Below are 20,151 nucleotides of genomic sequence, written 5' to 3'. Positions count from 1 at the left end.
CTTTGTGTGTTTTGTTGTTGTTCGCCACAACTGTGTTTGCGTTGGGTTGTGTGTTAATGTTGCTAGCCTGAGGTGTGCTAGTGGGTGTAGGCAACAGCGCCTTTCGGTTGCCTAGCGAGTTTGGTTGCTCGCTTGTTTGTGCCGGTGTTTTTTTTGGTCTGCGTCTTGGGCCCTCCACCTGCCAGGGCTCTGTGTAATGGTTTTCTGTGTCCTCATCCGCCGTCGCAGCCTCGATTTCTTGAGGCTGCGGCGTCGGTGGGAGAATGGTACATGACTGTCCAGTGATAGGTGAGTGTAGCGTGATCTTCAGTGTACTTGTTTTTGTGGGAGAGACGTCCGCCCCGAAAAGTTTGGTTATAGTCCGGCGCGACTCAAGCTGCTTTTGCGCTTTCGCGCCAAGCTGTCGAGCGCTCCCAGACGCTCCCTTGCCTTCGGTAGCGGGCGGGGCGCGAGTTTCGGCGGGAGCAGTCGATCCTCGCGCCTCTTGTGTTGCAGTCTTGCTGCGGGTGATAGCAGGGGAAGTGCTAGTAGCGTCCGCCATTTCGCACTTAGGATTGTTTATTGGGTGGGAGGGAGGGAAACGACAATTTTACTTTTCTCGAAAGACAAGAGAAGTGTTACTTGTTCCCTATGGAAGTGGGTGGTCGCCTGAGTTACTTCTGTGGTGAGGGGGATGGTAGTGTGGGTTACAGTCTCAGTGTCTTGTTGACTGTTTTCCTGTGTGTTGCTGTTCTGTTGTTGCTGCGTGGCCTGTTGTGGTGATTTCGTGTTCCCCGCCCTGTGTTTGCGTGTACGTCTATTCCTCCTCTGGGCTTGGGGTTCGGGGGGTTCTTGTGTGGATGTGTTTTCCTGTATATGGTGCGTTTCTTCGCAGTTCGTGATTTCCGGGAGTGGGGTCGTGTTGTTTGGGGGCATAGGTGTTGGTACCGATGCTTGCTGGGTTTCAGGTGTTGTCTGTGGCTGTTGTGTGGCTGTTGCAGCGGTTGTTTCTCGTGTGTGTGTAGGGCGCTGAGGTTCCGCAGCCTGTGCCGTTACGCCAGGGCGTGCAACCGTGGCAAACGTTACGCCGTTCCTTACTGGGTTCGGCGCTGGCCTTGGGCGTGGTATGTCGCACAGTACCCTGCTTTTGTCTTCTTTTCGCTTCAGCGCCTGTTTGTATGAATTGCACTGTCTGAAGTTTGCCGCATGGGACCCACCGCAGTTGGCACAACGTCGCTGGTTTGGCTGTGTTTGTGTGCAAGTGTTGGATCTGTGGTTGCCAGCGCATCCGCGGCAGCGAGTTGCCAGGCCGCAGCGGAGGGCCGAGTGGCCGAACCGCTGGCAGTTGTTGCATTGTTGGGGGACGTTGGGTGGTTCATAAAGTTCTACACGCACGTCCATCCGCAGAAAGCTCTTTATCTGCAGGATGGCGCGGGAATCAGCCGTGTCGGCTAACTCAACCATGTAGTGTGGTAACGGTGCGTGTGTACGGAACCCTGTCATCCGCGAGGCACTTTTACAGTCGAATCCCAAATAACAAAGGGCCGCATGTACTGTCTCGTTGGGGGTGCTGGGGTCCACTCCCTTGATCATGTACTGCTGGGTTCTCTCGTCCAGCGTTCTGTACGTGTAATGTTCGATCTTCCGATCGTTGAGGAAGGTCAGAAGATCTTTATATTCGTTGTCTGTGGCAACGTACAGTGAGGCCCTATCCCCCGAGAATTTGCATGTAATGTGCTGTTTATGTGCCTCTCCGCGAATGCAGTGTTAAGGGCACTAAGGTTCCCATAGTTTTGTATAACAACTGGGGAGAAACCAGTCTTGTGTTGTGTGGGCACTGTTGTGGCTTTGTGTACTTTGTTGTTGTTCGCCACAACTGTGTTTGCGTTTGGTTGTGTGTTAATGTTGCTAGCCTGAGGTGTGCTAGTGGGTGTAGGCAACAGCGCCTTTCGGTTGCCTAGCGAGTTTGGTTGCTAGCTTGTTTGTGCTGGTGTTTTTTTGGGTCTGCGTTTTGGGCCCTCCACCTGCCAGGGCTCTGTGTAGTAGTTTTCTGTGTCCACATCCGCCGTCGCAGCCTCGATCTCTTGAGGCTGCGGCGTCGGTGGGAGAATGGTACATGACTGTCCAGTGACAGGTGAGTGTAACGTGATGTTCAGTGTACTTGTTTTTGTGGGAGAGACGTCCGCCCCGAAAAGTTCGGTGATTAGCCGGCGCGACTCAAGCTGCTTTTGCGCTTTCGCGCCAAACTGTCGAGCGCTTCCAGCCGCTCCCTTGCCTTCGAGAGCGGGCGGGGCGCGAGTTTCGGCGGGTGCAGTCGATCCTCGCGCCTGTGTTTTATAAGCGGTCTCCTTTACAGATGAACCACATCTTCCCAAAATTCTACCAATGAACCGAAGACGACTTCCCCAAAACTGCCATTACATGCTTGTCCCACTTCATATCGCTCTGCAATGGTAAGCCAAAATATTTAATCGACGTGACTGTGAGAAGCGCTACACTACTAATGGAGTATTCAAACATTACGGGATTGTTTTTCCTATTCATCTGCATTAATTTACATTTATCTTTGTTTAGAATTAGCTGCCGTTCTTTAAACCAATCGGAAATCCTGTCGAAGTCATCTTGTATACTCCTACAGTCACTCAACGACGACACCTTCCCGTACACCACAGCATCATCAGCTAACAGCCGCACATTGCTATCCACCCTATCCAAAAGATCATTTATGTAGATAGAAAACAACAGCGGACCTACCACACTTCCCTGGGGCACTCTAGATGATACCCTCATCTCCGATGATCAGTCACCATCGAGGACATAGTACTGGGTTCTGTTACTTAAGAAGTCTTCGAGCCACTCACGTATTTGGGAACCAATCACATATGCTCGTACCATAGTTAGGAGTCTGCAGTGGGGCACCGAGTGAAATGCTTTTCGGAAGTCAAGAAATATGGCATCCGTCTGATACCCTTCATCCATGGTTCGCAAGATATCATGTGAAGAAAAGGGCCAGTTGCGTTTTCCAGGAGCGATGCTTTCTAAAGCCGTGCTGATGCATGGACAGCAACTTCTATGTCTCAAGGCAATTCATTATATTCGAACTGAGAATATGTTCGAGAATCCTGCAACAAACCGATGTTAAGGATATTGGTCTGTAATTTTGAGCATCCGTCCTTCTACCCTTCTTATATACAGGCGTCACCTGCGATTTTTTTTTCCAGTCCCTCGGGACTTTACGTTGAGCAAGAGATTCGCGATAAATGCAAGCTAAGTAAGGAGCCAATGCAGTAGAGTACTCTCTGTAAAACCGAATTGGAATCCCATCAGGACCTGTCGACTTATTTATTTTCAACCCATTCAGCTGCTTCACAAAATCTGTACGAGGCTCAAACGGCGGTATGTTTGTACGATCCTCCTGCGTGAAAGATTTCTCAAATGCTAAATTTAAAATTTCAGCTTTCGTTTTGTTGTCTTCCGTTGCTAGGCCAGACTGATGAGTGAGTGGTTGGATGGAAGCCTTCGACCCGCTTACCGATTTTACGTAAGACCAGAATTTCCTTGGGTTTTCAGCAAGATCTGTTGCTAAGGTATGACGGTGGTAGTGGTTTTATGCATCGTGCATCACTCTTTTTACAGCACCACGAATCTCTACTAACTTTTGCCTGTCCTTATTCTCCCGATCTTTCTTTTACCGCGAGTGCAACTGTCTTTGCTTCTTGAGCATTCTCCGAATTGCGCTGTTAAACCACGGTGGGTCTTTTCCGTCTGTAACCCACTTTTTCGGCACATACATCTCCAATGCGTGATTTACAATGTGTTTAAAATTTGCCCATAATTCTTACTCCTCCATCGTACCGGAAGTAAATGAAGTAGATTCATTTACTAAGTGGGATGCTAACAACTGCTTATCTGTTCTTTCTAGTAAGAATACTCTCCTATCCTTCTTGACCGACTTTTTAACTTTCGTAAGCATAGTCGTAATGACAACATCATGATCACTAATCCCTGTCTCAACACTGACACTGTCGATGAGGTCTGGTCTGTTCGTGGCTACCAGATCTAAAATATTTCCATTACGCGTTGGCTGTCGATTTAGCTACTGAAGACAGTTTTCGGATAATGTGTTCAAAAGTAATTCACACGACGGCTTGTCAGTACCACCTGTAATGAATCCATAGGCATCCCAGTCTATACTAGATAGGTTGAAGTCGCCTCTGACTAATATAAGATGATCCGGGTACTTCTGCGATACAGAGTGTAGACTCCCTTTGAATGATTCTAGAACTGTCACGGTGAAACCTGGTGGCCGGTAATAACACTCCACAATTAACTTTATTTCCCCTAGCCCTGTTAAACGTCTTCACATGACTTCACAATCACACTCTACTTCGACCTCAGTAGACACAATATTTTTGTCACCTGCAATGAAGACACCACCACCTACGGTGTCTAATCTGTCTTTCCGATACACGTTCCAACCCTCACTAAATATTTCAGAACTTCCTATCTCAGGGTTCAGCCAGGTCTCAGTCCCGAGAATAATTTGCGCGCCACACGCTTCCTGGAGGGCAGCAAATTCAGGAACTTTATTCCGAACACTCTGAAAATTTACTGCTAATATCTTGATAGCTGAAGTGTCTTTACACTGAGCACGTCCTGATTTTCCTGCCTGCACGTCGACTGGTGGGTATTCACCAGGACACCTCGCACGACTGCCTAGCCCAAAAAAACCCCATGTGGAGGTACAAGTACTCAGCTACCCGAGTAGCCGCTTCCTTTGTGTAGTGCACCCCTGACCTATCTAGGGGCGTTCTACAATTCCTCACCCAATAGCGCAGGTCTAGAAACCTGCAGTCAAGACCGTCACAGAGTCGACGAAGCCTTTGGTTGAGACCCTCCACCCGGCTCCAACCCAAAGGACCTCGATCCACTCTGGGAACGATGCTGCTGTCTTCACCAAATCCGCCAGCCGCCTGTACGAATTGAGGATCGCCTCAGAACCCAAGCACATTGGTGCCGATAGACGACTGCACCCCATACGCTCGATAGCCGCAGGCAAGGCCGCCTCCACATCTTGGAAAAGGGGCCCCCGCAGACAAAAAAAAATTCTTTCCAGCCCTGTACGCTATTTCCCTGAGGTGTTCCATCACCCGCCTAACGTTGGAGCTCCCAATAACCGGCAAGCCTTTGCCACCGTGTGCCTGCTCGGGCCCTGCTGAAGGAGCGGCCACCTGCCCACTGACAGGATGAACGGGCGAGGCCATCCGGCCAGCCTCCACATTGGCCCTCCGCCTGGAGCGACGCGAACGCGTTGCAGTCCGCCACTCACCCTCAGGTGAGGGCTGCCACAACGCGCCGGGTACACTAGAAGGTGCCTCGGCGGCTGATTCAACGGACGCAGAAGCGACACCAGGGATGTCTCAAGCGACACGCCAGACCCTCCGCCGTCGCTGCACCTCGAGGCAGCAGCCTAAAGACCGTGGCCAACAGCACACTCAGCTCCTCCCGAACCTCGGCCAGTTCCTCCTGCTTCCGCACACAGCACGCACACACCCTATCCATCCTACTGCTAATATAAGGACGTATAGAGTTGCTACAAATAAAACAGCAATATGCGACTGCACAGTTGTGTCACCAGCGCCAGATTGAGCTGCGATATATGAACAATTACTTACGAACTAAGCAATTAAATGACCACGACTACGCCACTATACAGATATTACTATGCTATCCTACCCCTGTCCTGTCTTCGTACAAATGACAACCGCCTACGTGACGTTACACTCTACCGTTACTAAAATTTGATACTACCCCTTTCTAATTCGAAGATACGTAAAGATCCGAAAAATTTCACCACGTAAGCACACAAACACACCAAGTAATTTGAATGAAACCTGCGGAACTAATACGACAAACTGAATATTCGACTAGTTTCTGCTACTGCTGTTCGCACACGTCACTCTGCAAGCACAGATGAAACTGCACTGACCTCTGTCTGCTGCTAACTGACTCTACGAAATAAACAGATAGCACTGGCTGTCCAAAACAAACAACTGACTAACGACTCCGCGAATTTATACTTTACAGCTATCAGTAAGCAATATTACTCCTCTCAAATACGAGAATACGCTAGGATTTTATGTAATTAAATATGAAAGCGCACAGACACTCGGAAAGAAATTAAGAATCAAACTACAAAACAAATATGAAAGCCAAATATGTGACTCACTACTGCACTGCTGCTGCACTTCCGCTGCTCTGATACTTCACCAGCGGCGGCTCAAGGCTTCCTCCTTATTCCTACCGGTTTTAGATGAACGTGTTTGTCTTATAAATTATTGAGTATCTTAGTGAAAGTAGGTGTCCATTATTTATGTCGAAGTTATTTGGACACTGAAACGAGTTATTCATTAATGTTACATCATGAGCAGACATGCCCTGTGCAGACATCTCAGCAATGCTAGTTACTCTGTTTGGACACTTGCTTGCGAATATGTCGATAAACGTAGGAGTGTCTTTTGGGTGGTGAGCAAGACCAAGTGTAACCTGTGAAGCTATGAGCAGGGCACTAACCCTGTTCGCGTTCTGTGGTGCTGTGGATTTTCTCGAGCACTCCGTTGGAGGCGAAGTCTGGAATAGCTTGCACGACTAGATTTAATACGTCGTCTCTCTGTGGCTCTTCCGTCACCCGAGTTGGGACTGGCCCCACGAGGAATACGAGCCCTGCAACGGACTTGGGACGCCACACTATTCGCCTTGTCCGCTACGCTTCGCAATCGCTCAGCTTCGTGCAGAGCCTACGGGAAAACAAATGGTCGCTATATAAGGGTGACATCGTCTTGGTCAGTTTTGCTATTTCCACACAGTGATGTAAGTTGTGTGATAACGAAAAAAACCTTACGTTTGTGCAACGGAAGAGTCGTTTCTGAATGCTTTTACAAATTTCATGCGACAGATCTCGTGACTTAAAATTTCTTCCTGTTTGCCCTCTTTTACATACGTTTCTTACAGTACTTACTGCGCACACTTTAGCACTGTGGTGTTCAGTAGCTTATAAAACTTCGTATGTGTTTTTGAACTCGTAATAATTACCACAGTCAGCGTAACAGACCTAACAATTTTATGGAACACGAAGAGTGAAAAAAATTCAAATTGTTTTTAAAAGTATGGTGCTTCAGTTCGAACACCGAACTGCCAATAAAATGGAAAGCATACCAATCTGTAATTTTTGCTGTTGTTTTGGTCTTCAGTCCTGACACTGGTTTGATGCAGCTCTCCATGCTACTCTGTTCTGTGCAAGCTTCTTCATCTCCCAGTAACTACTGCAACCTACATCTTTCTGAATCTGCTTAGTGTATTCATCTTTTGGTCTCCCTCTATGATTTTTACCCTCCACGCTGCCCTCCAATACAAAATTGGTGATCCCTTGACGCCTCAGAATATGTCCTACCAACCGATCCCTTCTTCTAGTCAAGTTGTGCCACAAACTCCTCTTATGTCCTATTCTAATTACTTCCTCATTAGTTATGTGATCTACCCATCTAATATTCAGCATTCTTCTGTAGCACCACAAGCTTCTATTCTCTTCTTGTCCGAACTATCTATCGTCCATGTTTCACTTCCATACATGGCTGCACTCCATACAAATACTTTCAGAAACGACTTCCTTCGATGTTATCAAATTTCTCTTCTTCAGAAACGCTTTCCTTGCCATTGACAATCTACGTTTTATATCCTCTCTACATCGACCATCATCAGTTATTTTACTCCCCAAATAGCAAAACTCTTTTACTACTTTGTCTCATTTCCTAATCTAATTGCCTCAGCAACCCCCGACTTAATTAGACTATATTCCATTATCCTCGTTTTGCTTTTGTTTATGTTCCTCTTATACCTTCCACTGAAGACACTGTCCATTCCGTTCGACTGCTGTTCCAAGTCTTTTGCTGTCTCTGACAGAGTTAAAATGTCATCGGCGAACCTCATAGTTTTTATTTCTTCTCCATGGATTTTAATACCTACTCCGAATTTTTCCTTTGTTTTCTTTACTGCTTGCTCAGTATACAGATTGAATAACTTCGGGGAGAGGCTACAACCCTGTCTCACTCCCTTCCCAACCACTGCTTCCCTTCAGTGTCCCTCGACGCTTATAACTGCCATCTGGTTTCTGTACAAATTGTAAATAGCCTTTCGCTCCCTGTACTTTAACCTGCCAACTTCAGAAATAGAAAGGGAGTATTCCAGTCAACATTGTCAAAAGGTTTCTCTAAGTCTACAAATGCTAGAAACGTAGTTTTGCCTTTCCTTAATCTATCTTCTAAGGTAAGTCGTAATGTCAGTATTGCCTCACGTGTTCCAATATTTCTACGGAATCGAAACTGATCTTCCCCGAGATCTGCTTCTACCACTTTTTCCATTCATCTGTAAGGAATTCGCGTTAGTATTTGCAGCCGTGACTTATTAAGCATATGGTTCGGTAATTTTCACGTCTGTCAACACCTGCTTTCTTTGGGATACAAGAATAAGAATATTGCGGCTATTACAACCCCAGAAGACGAAGCGGCCCAAAGAACACATAACATTGAAGACCAAAAAAATATCGGACTTGTGAACTTCTCAGTTTGCAGATGTATCACGTTCTCATTAGAAAAGGGGACCATCAAATCTTGATGGAATCAATACAAAAGCGTATGAAGACGGAAGAGAACCGATCGATCTCTTCCAGACTAAATCTATGAGCAAATATATTACCCAAGGTAGATGCCTGATCGTATTAAAAGGAAACGGAGACTCTAGGAAGTAGGGAGACTCCGTGGCAATAGAACTGAATATGACGTTATGGTCCTGTAAAACAGACCAAACAGTTAAATAATTATTAATTTCTAGTCGGCCTCTGATGTTGATTCTTATAACTATGTATACAGAAATGGAAACCGTCCATCTTCGGAAAAAGACCCTTTGAGCAATGAACTGGGGTAATGTACATTAAACACATAATTTTCGTTTTCGGCCAGTTTTGTACCTATATAGGCATTGACATCTGTACGTTTCCTTTGTATATACCTTAGTAGTGATTAGTATACCACTGTTCCTTGTTGCGTGAAAAACTGTTGTCTTGGAGAAAAGAAAGTGAATGACAAACAATGAGAGAGCATGGGCTCCATTAAAGTAAAACATTGGAAACTGTGAGACGAGGAAGTACTATAAATGAAATGGATATACAGGGTGTCCCATAAATGTCGCGACGAAAAATGGCTCTGAGCAGTATGGAACTTAACGTCTGAGGTCATCAGTCCCCTAGACTTGCAACTACTTAAACCTAACTAACCTAAGGACATCACACACATCCATGCCTGAGGCAGGATTCGAACCTGTGACCGTAGCAGTCGCGCGGTTCCGGACTGAAACGCCTAGAACCGCTCGGCCACCCCGGCCGGCAGTCGTGACGAACATCGAGGGTTTGTGAAGGGTGCCTTGAAAACTAACAGAGGGTAGGAAGTCGTGTCTGGAAACATCCACACCGACGCTGCAAAGAGTTGAAATTATAAGTGCCTGCCACTAGCCAACCTCCTCACCAGCAGACGTGACTTTCTACACTGACGTACCGCAGGCAGAACGTATCGTATTGTTGTTTGTTATTCAGTCTAGACAGCAGCTGGTTCCATTTTGCGATCACGGAATAGCAGATTACATTGGAGTCGTTGCTTCTATGGTCTGTCATCGTACAAAGTCAAGTTTGCTGCCACAGGGCTACCTAGTAACAGGCCCAGCGTCTATTATTTCCAAGCTCTGTTGCGTCGTTGGATTCCATTTCCGATGCAGGTTCCTATACTCGATTTGCCACTCAAGACATAGTTCATAAACCCTCAAAATCTAGGCCACCCAGAATATGTAGTTTATAGCACCTGAATTGTCACGCCACAGAGGGAGATGTCGTATAAACGAATGAGATAAATTGACCTACGGTAGGAAAAGAAGAATTAGAACTTGCGGACTAAAATAAGTATAACTTCATCCTAACAAGTAAAGGAATGCAAGACAGCCTCATCGCTTGTAATCGGCTTATAGGAACAGTCGAACACGGAACAATGTGGCTACTTACTTGAAGTATCTGAGAGATCTTCATTAAGATAGATCGACCAAGGTTATCGAATCCAGTCCACCTGTTTGTCGATCCAGCAACTTAACAGTCACCAGGTTCATTAACGTTAGATGAAAACCAGACAATTGTTTTCGCATCTGGATATGGGCAAAATTATTGGTTGTAGAAAGAGTTGTGGGTATTGTACATTTAATTGAAGACACTACCTTTCTCAGCCATGTGGAGATGCAGATCGTTATCGGGATAATGTAAAAGTAGGGTAGTAGCAAGCCAGTAAAAACTATCTCACAAGAAGTTGTATACAAAAACCAGATGCTCAGAATTATACGTGATATGACACGAAGATAGTACTGTATCACTACATAAATTGCACTGTATCATAACTGTGATTATAAGAATACACGTACACTACTCATTCCCAATTCATAAAAGCAATATGGCCCCACTAAAATGTATTTGCACTGAGCGACTGAATTGGATGCCAATAAGGTTTTCACACGACGGTAAACCCTTGACTGAAGACAATGAATGTTGCTGACTCTTTCTCCTGGAAGACGCTTCTTGCACAGCGAGAGGCTGAGTGAGGAACCTCGCCGACGGACGGAGAAACGGCTTCATCAAAAGTTGTGGGCCTCCACCCACCCAGCCGTTAACCCCTCCCCACTTCGTGCACTGTGGCCAAATTGCCCGGAGGACTCAAGGGAAGCCTTCCGCCCCTTCTCCTTCTTTATCGCGATGGGATCCTCGGGAAGAGCAGCAGAATGTGGTGCTCATCACGTGAAACGACTGTTGTTACCAGGGGTAATGGAATTGGGGTCAATCTGCAAGAAAGTGGTTAAATACGTGTGGAGCACAGCAGACTGCCGGCCACAGAGCCTCAGCAGAGACACATACAGACTACTGCACAGTAGCAAGTTACCGATAGCTGCGCAAGTGGCGGAAGTTTGTCGTTCTGTGGGCAAGGAGTGTCTTGAGAGAAGTTGCGATCTTACGAGAATGTCTTATCTGTGCAACGTCTGGTCGGGGGAACGAAGTCGTTAAAAGTCATAAGATACGCGCTACCATATCAACCGCAGTGGCTTCAACAGTGACAGTTATATACCTCAAATGCATCGAAGACGTAGAAGAGAGATCTACACTTACTAGCCCTCAGAACCAAGGAAGCATTTGTAAAAGAAAACACTTAGAAAGACTTTTAAAGGTATAAAAAAATCTTATTTCATACAGAATATGTTCAAGGCGAGCAATGTGTAACGCGTTAGAAAAGTTTTTAGTGGACGAAATTTCGAAATAATTACTCAAGTGAAAGACTTTTTTAGGAACAGTGAAAAGTGTAAAATAAATTCTTCCAGTCCACACAGATTCCTGACCCACTGCAGGCAGTCATGAAAATAATTGGTTGTTAGTTCTTAATAGTTATGAAAGTACTTGTAGAATTTGAAATGAAAAACGTAGTGCGCATGCGCTGGGAAATAATAAAAAGAAGAACTATTCACGCGTCGGTAATGTATTGCACATACCTCACAGTTTTCCGTTTTAAAATGTAAAAGTATTCTCATAGCTATTAAAAATTCAGAAGCGGAAATGGTCAGGACTATCTGCATACGTTTAGGAATTTGTAACGGCCTCTGAGGAATTATTTTACACTTTTTAGTCGGTTTTGAAAACGTTTTATATTAAACAGTTTTTTATTTAAATAGGTATATTTTCCGTTTTAGTCCTGTGTGTGTCAGATTTTTCAGCCGGTTTCAATCTTTCTGATAAGAGTGCTACTGAAGCATGTAAACATCAGGGTGTTGCTGTTTACCTGAACCAACCATTATATTGCTTCCTCCTACGATTATCTTACGAAAATATCTCGAAGGTAAAAATTAGACTGAGTCTAGTTAACAAGGGGACTCGACAGAAATCGTTCTTACCACGAAATATTCGCTAGTGGAACAGGAAAATGGGGAAACAGCAGTGATACACAAAGTGCCCTCCTCCATACATCAGACACGAAAGCAAGTTAATATTGTATTGTTATCGAGTTCTGAGATAAATTGAGAATTTCAAGTCTGTAAATAATCAAGATATGACAGTGATAAACCAAGTAGGTCTAACCTCGGCAGCACACTGTACAAGAAAGCGAGTTAACACTGCAACGTCACCCAGTTCTAACGGAAGAAACAGAAAAGTAAGAGACCTAATAAAAGCTTGATATGAAGCAAGAAGAAAGAACGAAATGTCGATTCATGATTCGTAGGTCATATACGAGGTGTTTCCAAAAGATTCGACCGATCTCACGTCGTCTACGAGAATGATAAAATATTTGCTACATTGTAGCTAACGCATCATACCGAAAGCGTACCGTGGCATCAGTTTTATGTTTCTGGTAGGGGGCCTATGATTAGTTAGATCGTTAGCTTGCTCGTTGATACCGTAGTACTTTGAGTCTAGATGGCGTTACTACAGCAAACAAAAGCGTCTAGCGTTCTCTGTTAGATCAGTTGCAACTCATTTACAACGAGATGGCGCGGTCTCTGTCGAAAGCATTGCGTCAACGACGGACAGATCTAGATGGGCATAAGGGTCTCGCGTGTCAGTATTGGCCTTCAGTGTCGTCTCATCCATCGGTATGGACTTTTTTTGTGAGGGTGGACGGGGGGAGGGGGGGGGGGGCAGGGAGAGAGGAGCAGGAGCGACACACCAACAACAACGGCTACAGAAACTATAGACAGATACCCAAAAACAAAGGTACAAGTTGTCGTATCGTCTGGATGGTCATCGCGCAATGAACATTTACAAACAGTTAATTAAAATTGTGATCGTAAATATAGTTGTAAGAATTACCCCAAACGTCATACGTGCACACATCTAAGAGATATACCTTAGTAAAATTGAAGGGTGCATCCAAAAATTAAAACTAAGATTCTATCGACATTCACATACGTACTCTGAGAGCCACCGTAGGGAGTGTGATGGAGGGTACACTGTACCATTATTATTCATTTGTATTCAATCTCCATTCGCAAACAGATCGAGGAAAAAAACAACTGTCCATAAGTCTCTTTAACCTCATCTGCCATAGGCAAAAATATATATTTTCGGCAGTAGAATCGTTCTGTAACAACTTCGAATTCCGGTTCTCTAAATTTATCAATAGTGTTCCTCGATAAGAACTCCGCCTTCGCTCCAATGAATCCCATTTGAGATCCCCAGGCATCTCCAAAACACTTGGCGTGTTGTTCGAACCTATCTCTAATAAATCTAGCAGCCCACTTCCAAATTGCTTGTATGTCTTCCTTTAATCCGATCTGGTACAGATCTCAAACACTCGAGTAGCACTCTAGGAAAGGTCGCACTGGCGTCCTATATGAGGTCTATCTTTATTGATGTACAAGAGAGAGTCTTGTGAAATCGGATTTATGTCTTTCTATGTCTTAATGTGACAGAGAAGCTAGAAAAGCTGGAACAGGATATGCGAACTCTTAACCAAAATGTGGTAGGAGCCGATGGAGTGAAACCGAAATGAGGCAAAAGTTTCTGTTAAATAAAATCCGTCAGTTTCTACTACAGCAGGAAATAGTGTAACTAAAATTTCGTACGTTACGAATAGGAAGGTAAGGCGAACAGTGAGATGTTGTAAACCGTTCAGCCAGAGGATCATTCTCACCGCAACTGAAACCAAACAGTGCCATCAATAAAAGTCCAGCTATAAATGCCGCCTTACAACATGAAAATGACATACAGAAAGCTTAGAACTCAATTCAAGAGCTAATTCAGTATGCAAAGGGCGATAAAGATATTTTTTCTAAGGTGTACCCAAGAATAAACACAATTTGTTAATTTAGGGGCATAGGCTGAAATTTAAGATCACCGCCGGAAAGATTCTTCGTTCAAAGAAGCAGGATAAGGAGTAAATGGAAACTGAGTACGTGTGTCTGAAGTTATCCAAGACTGAGAATACTGCGATAATGTGCAGCTGACAGTTAAGTTGGGGAGCGGAATACCTCCCCAAACAGAACAATCACAGAGGTTGCGACAGACAGATATAAGAAACACATCGGTGAATAATTTGTGGGTAACTGAATGAATTTTGTACATGATCGACGATTATATGCTTAATAAGCAAATCTTTGAAGCATTAATTTAGCTTGGTCCACAGATCAGAATCCCGAAGAGGGAAAAAATCAGGGGTGCTCTTTCAGTGATTCCAGTCAGTGCATGACTCCACGAACATGTTGATTTCCGCATTGTACTATTCCTTACAATAGGGGTGTGTCCTACGTCGTCTCTAAATTGTTGGGTGACAACGAAATGGATTCATCTCACATAATCTCAACAGCCACAGTCACTCAGATTCAAGATTTCTGTAAACTAAGGAAATATTCCCTGGTGGTCAGAAGGAGTAACTGTACAGCACAGGCTTCTGAACAAACGCGATCCAGAAATGAGAAAATAAATTAAGAAGGGAGTAGGGGAAATCACACACATTAAAGAAAAAAATCTCGAAAGTAGAAAAATGAGATCGTGGTATGACAACAGATCAAGTTGGTTATGTGATACCTTTCAGAAAGGGTTGATGTAGAAGGGATGACAGAAGAACTAATTAGACACTGAGGGTATTGGCACGTACAACGATAAAGATTAAAATTGAAAAACTTGGAAAACAAGGAAAAGCCCAGCACGAGAAAATATTGTGGGAAAAAGAGAAAGGGCTTACAGATTATCAGCAGTGATTCTACACAAAACTGAAAAACGTTACATGGAAAAGAGATATCCGAAAAATTCATAAGTGGCAGGAAGGGAAACACTTAATCAATCGATACAAAAATAGTGGAGACAATACTTATACAGTTAACTGTGCTAAGGATAAAATGAACAGCAGAAGATCAAGTGAAGGAAAAAAAAAAAAGAGATCAATATTTAACTGAAACCAAGCGAAAGGTTTCGGGAAGGCTGCAGAATGTATTTGCATCATACTATAACAGATTGAAACCTTGGAGAAGAAAGAAGAATACCTGCCATTTTTAACTGTGGTGGATGTATGGGAATCGAAGAAAGTTCTTATAGCCTGGGAAATCACTGTAATGTCCTAATATTTAGGAAAGGCTATAACTGTGAGTACAGCCACTATAAATGTGTCTCACCACGCTGGACACCCAAGAAGATATACTGAAGTCTTAAACTAGATCGACGAAACAGGTTGGAGAAAATTGAAGGCTGGGTAATTTATCTGTCGTCGAAGCGGATCCATCCAAAGCCAAATTTTCGCATTAAAGTTATTTACTCAAAAGTATGTAGAAAAAAGAAGTCATCCAATGCTTTTTTTTACTGCATCAGGTATGTGACAGTGTGACAAAAGCTAAGTTCTACAAGTGCATTGCAGAAATGACAGTCAACAATGTAGATCAGTTAGAGACCAGCAAGCTAACTGCTAGAACTGCAACAAATAAGAAAAAAGAATCAGAGATTTACTGAATTAATTACAAGGTAAGAGGTGCGAGAAGCTTTACTCGCCCTCTCCTGCTTTTTTTAATATGCTGTGACCATATAATGGAGTTATGTAGCAACAAAATTAAAAATATGATCATCAGAGATTACCAGACAATAACCTTTCACACGACTGTCTTGACTTCCGCAGCCAACTTTATGAAAACAATGTGTCATAAAGACAGTCTTCTATTTAGCAACAGGCTATAAGTAGGAGAATTGGGGAGGAAACGAAAAGAGATGATTATCATAAATCCAAACATTATCACTATAAACAAAATGCAGTTAAGACATAACATCAAAGTTCAAAGAATGGCACTAGGACAGGTTTATAAATTACTGACTTGGGCTGTACCGTTAGAGGAAAAGGAGTCACGGGAAAAGTTGAACTAGCAGGTAGTTTACTGCCTAATATCAATACTGTCAGAGCCCAGAAGACTAGACAACTGAAAACAGAAATGTTTCTCAATTCTTTATTGGACGTATAATTAAACCAGAGCACTCTAACATGTTTTAAGAAGTTTCAACTTGCGAAATTATGCATCTGCCTGTAGCACAAAAAATAAAAGAAAACACTGCAAAACCCAGGAAAAGTAAGAATCTAAAGAGTATACTTCTAATAAAAATTAACATTCTTCTCAGTTAGAAATCATGCAGACAGAAGGAATATAAAATTTTATTAGATGCTGATGAAATTTTCAATGCGAATTAAAACTAATATTTTGATGACACTATTATAAACTTTGTGCCATTTGTTAATGACATTTTAATTTCAAAGGATAACTGTATAAACATATAGCCTATACACAGAGTAGTAGTTAAGACAGGAGTACCATATAAAGATGACAAAATTATGTTCCAAAAATCCAAACATAAACAGAAACTACTGTATAGAACACATTGAGGATTGTAATGTTAGATAAACATAAATACAAGGTAACATATGGCATTGAGAGTTAAATTCTGTTAATTTTAATAAGCAGTATTTCATAATAGAATATCAATAATATGAGATATCTCTATTTTTTATGATCTAAATTGTAGAACTTGTTATTACAAAGCGTAACTAAAACAACTACAAAAGTTATTGACGTAGTTGCAAGAGAAGTAACACGAATTACTTATAAGCTAAAGAAAATTAAACATTTAACAGAAACTGAATAATTGTCCTATTTTAAATTAAGGTAGTCAAATTTATGAAGAAAAATGAGTGAAATATAACACTACTTGCACAGTTTTTAGAGGCAAAAGTTAGAAATCAACCCAGACATAAAGAAAATGTGAAGAAAGTGTGTGACAGTGACTGTTTAACTCGAAAATGTAGAGATGCTACAAATTTTTCAATATAAACATTCAGTTACCAGATTTTGTTGCGTCATTATGGATAATCTTTGTGGATGTGACGCTTATCTGTTTCTTAAGGAACTGTAACACAGCGAGTTTAAGACTGGAAAGCAAATCTCATGTTTTTCATTGACAGGCAGCTGCTTTATGGCCAATGGTCGCTCTTGTCGAAATATCCTATTGTGACCTGATCGAGGTATTACTTTTGTGCTGGTCTCTGTATGGAATGAAATTATTGTGGAAGAAATGTAAAACAACGACATCTTCTGAAGCTAACTGTGTTGGACTCCATGATAAGTTCCTTTTCGGGACAACTGAATAACTGGTTCATGTGCCAGTCATTTTGCTGGTCACATTTAAGTTCTCCATGAAGTCTACATTGAAACGTACTTTCATTGCCCCTTTATTCACTTGTGTTAGAACTCTTTTTACTATGATTATCTATCTCTCAACTGTGATCACTCTTTTAGTGAAGTCACTAATTGGGACCGTCTATGATACTGGAAGGATACAAACCAACATCCGGAAATATGTCATAACTCCCTTATCGAAGAAAGTAGCAACTACTAAACAAAACAATACCGAAATTTAAGCGTAATGTCACATATTCTCAAAAGCATAATTCTGAAAAGAGTTGAAGAAATGTGGAAGATACGCAGAGTGAAGACCAGTTTTGGTTGAGGAGGGGTTTCGAAAAAGAATGGCTGTTCTGGCATAGGCTTGTTATTGAAAGTCAATTGTAGAAACATAAAACTACATACGTTGCCATTGTACAGCTGGAGAAAGCTTGTGACCATGTTATCTGGCAAGAAGTGCTCAAGAGCGCCAATGAAAATAGGTCTAAAATACTTGGCCATGCGGTTGATGTCTTCTATAAGAATGGAGTGGCTGTGATTAGAAATTTTCATAAGGTGAATGGAACAAAAATTATAAAGAAGAAATGAGACAGGGCTGTGTTCTCTTTCCTCTTATATGGAATGCTTATATAAGGAAAGCTATTCACCAAGGTCGCGCAGCAACGGAGGCAGGGTTCAACATTAATATACAGAAGATAGACTTTTTGCGCTAAGCAGGTGATACTACTGTGCTCAAGGAGACGAAAGAACGTTTAAAGAAAGTTCTCAGTATAATGCATAAGGATTTCTGTAATCAGTATGGTATCAAAGCAAACGAGAGAAAGATACCACTGAAAAAGAATATGAAGCTTTGGGAGTTTGGAGAGAGGAATTACACACGATACAATTATTTGGGAGGCAGCACCGTTAGAGATGGTAGGAGTCAGAATGAAATTGTGAGCAAAATTACAGCGGGTCGAATCTCCATTTAAGTGTAAAAAGAACTTACTTGCCAGCAAGAGCATTAGTCAGGAGATAAAAAAACAGTACATGAAGTTTATGTTAAAGTGGGACTTAGGCAACAGGAGATTTCGTGCTAGAGGAAGATGATTAAAATCAACTGCGGAGATGGCGTTACCAATGAAGAAGTGCTGAGAAAAGTGCAGGAAACCTTATGTACTGTGGCCTTTCCGATCACTGAATCTAAATTAAAATAACCCCATAAATTAAGTGATGCCACAAATCAACATAGAGTAATCTATTTCATCTATAATAATACTGGTGGTAAACCGTTCCAAGAGATTGGTTCCTAGGTTCACTTGCGGTAAACGTGCCATGTTGCAAGTATTAATAAATGCGTAGAAACTTTAGTTCACAGTAAGTTGTTTACCCGTAAACTTCGTTCACGGAAATAATATTTCACACAATAACAAAGCATCTGTCATGTTGTTTTAGAGTTAGCAACTTAATTTTGACAGTCAATCATAAAAACGACACGAATGGTAATTCACACGACCACTCCCCAATGATATCTTACAAAAAAACTGCTGTTGGAGACTCTCAAAAATAAGTATATAGACATACCTCTTCCCACCAGATTAGGGAATTTGATGTCACGAAAACGAAGCGTATATATCAACTTCAAAGGACCGGCTATGTATAATCCGGTTAACCACCGGTTAAGCTCTATTGTGAAAACTGCGCGTGCATCGCGTTGTACCAAACGGGAATAAAGCCTAACCGGAGTGTAAAGTCGGCATAACTTAGCCAGCGGTTTCGGGTCCGGTTTGCGAGTTAATTTGGAGAATAGGTTTTGACGAAGGCTCGAATAGTTTATAATCAGTTAATGATGACGATGTTTCGGCAGAATTGTTTGTTAGGAAGAAGGATGAGAAGAAAGTGAAACTTCGTTACAATTATTTTTAAGAACACAGTGATTCCGTTAGTTTTGGTCTGTCAAAGGCAGCCGTCTTTTGTCTTTAAGATGTCATAAGTGAGAAATTGGAGAATAGAACAGACAAATAGACTATTTCTGTGTTTCATAACATATACTGTTTACTTTTAGAAAATGTAATACGCATTTGATATTAGTACTTGATCAATAATGTACCGTCGTGTTATTTAGATAAAGCAGGTTTATAAAAATGACTATTCGTGCCAAAGATAGTCTCGTGTGCTACAATTGCTGTTGCATTAGGAAGAACTACCTCGTTTTATTTAGCGGACACTGCTAAAACAGCCTTACTCAAATCGAAAAACCACATGATCCTTGGGAGTCATTTTTGTTAGACCTATTTCAGTATTAGACAACAACATTATGATTTTTCATGTAGCATAAGGTTTGATAGGGCCCTAACTCCTAGAGTTCACTCGACCATGTTGTGTCTATATGAGGAAATATTGATCACAACTTTCTCCATCTTTCAGTGAGACTACTTAAAGAAAATATAAAACGAAATATGATCATTCCTCATTTATAGCATATAGAAGATTTGTTTCTGAATTATTAGGAGTATTCACATAAGCAGATCCCTATTTATCACAAAATAATAGTTATCTGTGTGCCATAAAAGAACTGATACTTATTAATCAGCTAAGAGAAATCATGAGTTACTGAATCAAAGTAATTTTAAAATATAGTAGTGGATGGATAGCTATGTTTCTCTTTAATTACAACACAAAATATCTTGTTTAATTTTTTTCTTTCTTTCAGGAACGACGCTGTTCCACCAATCAACGAGCTTCTACCGACACTTAGATTCTTTGCCTGTCGTGATTTACTTCTGTGTACTGGCGACGTCATTGGGATTGACAAAGGGACAGCATGCTTATGAGAGTGGACTATGATCACAAGAGATAAATTTGTTAATTATCTCAGTTCTTTGTTGTAAATAAATGAAAATAATAAACAAATGT

This window comes from Schistocerca cancellata, chromosome 3 (genome assembly GCF_023864275.1).
Source record: "Schistocerca cancellata isolate TAMUIC-IGC-003103 chromosome 3, iqSchCanc2.1, whole genome shotgun sequence".
Taxonomy (NCBI): Eukaryota; Metazoa; Arthropoda; class Insecta; order Orthoptera; family Acrididae; genus Schistocerca; species Schistocerca cancellata.
The sequence above is the reverse complement of the archived record's forward strand: the minus strand, read 5'-3'. Positions refer to the sequence as shown.